Source organism: Octodon degus, unplaced genomic scaffold (genome assembly GCF_000260255.1).
Source record: "Octodon degus isolate 3935 unplaced genomic scaffold, OctDeg1.0 scaffold00011, whole genome shotgun sequence".
In the NCBI taxonomy this organism is placed as follows: domain Eukaryota; kingdom Metazoa; phylum Chordata; class Mammalia; order Rodentia; family Octodontidae; genus Octodon; species Octodon degus.
Window position 1 is genome coordinate 20,612,330 of NW_004524587.1, and position 3,532 is coordinate 20,615,861.

Genomic DNA, 3,532 nt, shown 5'->3' on the forward strand with positions numbered 1-3,532 from the left:
TCAGCAGGTGTTACATAACCAAGAGAGTGGTCTTCCTGAAGTAGTTAGATAGTGGTTTGCTACTTGTGACTGACAGTGGTACTGGTAAAAAGGTACTGTTCTTCACTTCTATCTGTGAAGAACACACAAGAAATTTGTCATTGCTACCTCTACAAAAATTGACATCAACAAAGCAAAAATCCCCAAACACCTCACTGATGCTTACTTCAAGAACAGAAAACTGTGGAAACCCAGACACCAGGAGGGCAAGATATTCAACACCGAGAAAGAGAAATAGCAGACTTCAGAGAAATGCAAGGTGGATCAGAAAGCAGTGAACTCACAGATTTTAGCAAAAATCAAAGCTGTTCCTCAGCTCTGAGGCTACCTGTAATCCATTTTTGCTCTGACAAATGGAATTTATCCTCATAAATTAGTGTTCTAAATTTCTTACTAAGAACCCAATTAAATAACTGATACATTAAAAAGAAATTGGAAACAATATAGACTTTCACTAAAAAATAAAAAGTAGAGATTAATAGACCCCATATCCATGACAACCTATCATTTTCTTTATTTACTCTATTTTTATCTTGTTTTCTTTTATTTTTGTCTTCTGATTTTCATTGAGTTAGAAGCATCATTTCATTTTGCAGTCCTCAAGGCCAATGACAACAGCATATTATATTCCTGTTTATCTATGGCAGTTCCAATCATGCATGCAAATGCTATTAATTAATAAACTCTCCTCCTTCCTCATGCATACTTGAAGTCCTCAGACTTAACCTCCATTTTCATACTCAGCAGCACACACTGTCACTGATCACACAGCTTTTCTTTTTTATTGTATTAACACTGCTCAGCATCTCCAATTATATCCCTCTCAAACTTATTCATTGCTTCCTGTTCATTTACTTTTCACTTGTCTTGTTTTAGGTTCGTTCTTTGCACCTTATGGTACAATTGAATTTTGCTCCCTTTCTTCATTGTTAATAGAATTCAGAGGTGGCGTTCCGGTGTGGCCGAGGTAGCAGAAAGTGCCATGGAGCACATGACTGAGGGTTCGTGGGTGCCACTGCACCCACAGGTACTGGATGCCCTGAGGGAGCTGGGTTTCCCGCACATGACGCCAGTGCAGTGTGCAACCATCCCTCTGTTCATGAAGAACAAGATATCGCTGCAGAAGCGGTAGTGACAAAACTCTTGCCTTTGTCATCCCCATCCTGGAGATGATTCTGAGAAGGGAAGAGAAGCTAAAGAAGAGTCAGGTGGGCGCCATCATCATCACCCCTACTCGCAAGCTGGCCATTCAGATCGATGAGGTCCTGACGCATTTCACTAAGCCCTTCCCCCAGCTCATCCAGAATCTTTGGATCGGAGACAGAAACCTTGGAGAAGATGTTGAGAGGTTCAAGCGACAGGAGGGAACATCATCGTGGCGACACCGGGCCGTCTGGAGGACATCTTCTGGAGGAAGGCGGAGGGCTTGGATCTGGCCAGCTGCGTGCGGGCCCTGGACATCCTGGTGCTGGATGAAGTGGACAGACTTCTGGACATGGGATTTGAGGCCAGCATCAACACCATCCTGGAGTTTCTGCCAAAGCAGAGGAGAACAAGCCTTTTCTCGGCCACACAGATGCAGGAGGTAGAGAACCTGGTGCGCGCCGGGCTCCGCAACCCTGTGTGCATCTCAGTGAAGGAGAAGGGGGGGGGTGGCCAACAGCACCCAGAAGACACCCTCGCGGCTGCGGAAATACTACATGGTGTGTAAGGCAGACGAAAATTTCTATCAGCTGATACATTTTCTTCGGAATCACAAGCAGGAAAAGCACCTGGTTTTTTTCAGCACTTGCGCCTGTGTCGAGTACTACGGGAAGGCCCTGGAGGCCCTGGTGAAGGGCGTGAGGATCATGTGCATTCATGGCAAGATGAAGTACAAGCGCAACAAGATGTTCATGGACTTTCGCAAGCTGCCGAGTGGGGTTTTGGTGTACACCGATGTGATGGCCCGGGGAATCGACGTTCCTGAGGTCCACTGGGTTTTGCAGTATGACTTTCCCAGCAATGCAAATGCCTTCGTGCATCACTGTGGCCTCACAGCCCGTATAGGCCACAGTGGCAGTGCCCTCGTGTTTCTGCTGCCCATAGAGGAGGCCTACGTCAGTTTCTTCGCCATCAACCAAAGATGTCCACTGCAGGAGACGCGGCCCCAGGGGAACGTGGTGGACCTGCTGTCAAAGCTCAAGGCCCTGGCCCTGGCTGACAGAGTCATGTTTGAGAAGGGCATGCAGGCTTTCGTGTCCCACGTCCAGGCCTACGCCAAGCACGAGTGCAGCCTCATCTTCCGGCTGAACGATCTTGATTTTGCTAGTCTTGCTCGAGGTTTCGCCCTGCTGAGGAAGCCGAGGATGCCAGAGCTCAAAGGCAAGCAGTTTCCAGGTTTCGTGCCTGTGGATGTTAACACAGACATGATTCCATTTAAAGACAAAGCCAGGGAGAAGTAGAGGCAGAAACTACTGGAGCAGCGAGGAAAACAGAAAATGAAGGGAGAAGGAAATTCATAAAAAGTAAAGTTTGGTCAAAGTAGAAAGCCAAAAAGGAAAGGAAGAAAAAACTGAATGAGAAAAGAAAAAGAGAAGAGGGATCTGACATCGAAGATGAGGACATGGAGGAACTTCTTAATGACACAAGACTCTAGAAAAGCCTTAAGAAAGGCAAAATTACTGAAGATGAATTTGAGAAGAGCTTGTTGATGAGCCGCAAAACAGCAACCAGCACAGCAGAGCCAGGGCTGTCCAAGAATGACTGCTGATCCCAGCACCCTGGGCTTTGATGCAGACCAGAGGTTCAGGAGACAGCGGAGAGCAGCAGCCCCTGAAGATGGGCCATAGCACCTCCATCTGGGCAACTGCTCTATGAAACTGTCAGATCTGAGGACAGCTGAGGAGGAAAGTGACCAATGGTTACCTAATATTTTTCTATTTTTTTTTTTATTTTTGCTTTGTTTTAGGGAAGGATGTACAGGGTATTGAAGGTGTCACTACTAGATTGGACTCATAGTGATCCACCTGTTTACAGCCTCCCAAGAGCTGGGATTACAGGCACGTGCCACCACGTGGACCCAGTCTCTGGTCACTTTTCCCAAGATTTCCTTATGCCATTCCACATAAGATGCTGACATATGCTAATCTCCTGGGCCTCACTTGACCCTCAACCCCCTGCCCAGAACACCTACAGAGTAGCACACATGCAAGGTTTTGTGTTTTCCTCTCCTTGAGAGTTTGCTGTGCAGTTCAGGCTGACTTTGAGTTCACTGTGTAGCCATGCTGGCTTTGAACTGATAGTGATCCTCCTGCCTCAGCCTCGGGAATGCTGGGATGATAGGTGTGTGCCACCACACCCGGCCAGGGTAATTTTGTGGACTGTCCCAGTGCAGTCCTCCTGGGGATCAAGCACAAGCCTTCCTATGCATGGGCCCAATGGAGGCCACTGGTGAGTGTTTGTACCAAGGCCAACGTCTAGAGCCTGGCGAGAGCTCAGTATTGAGTTGACA

General features: G+C 47.4%; 1 pseudogene; it reads left to right on the forward strand.

Annotated features, from left to right (window-relative positions):
* The first annotated feature begins 1,021 nt into the window (after nucleotides 1-1,021).
* LOC101561061 lies at nucleotides 1,022-2,791 on the forward strand (annotated as a pseudogene).
* Nucleotides 2,792-3,532: the final 741 nt, after the last annotated feature.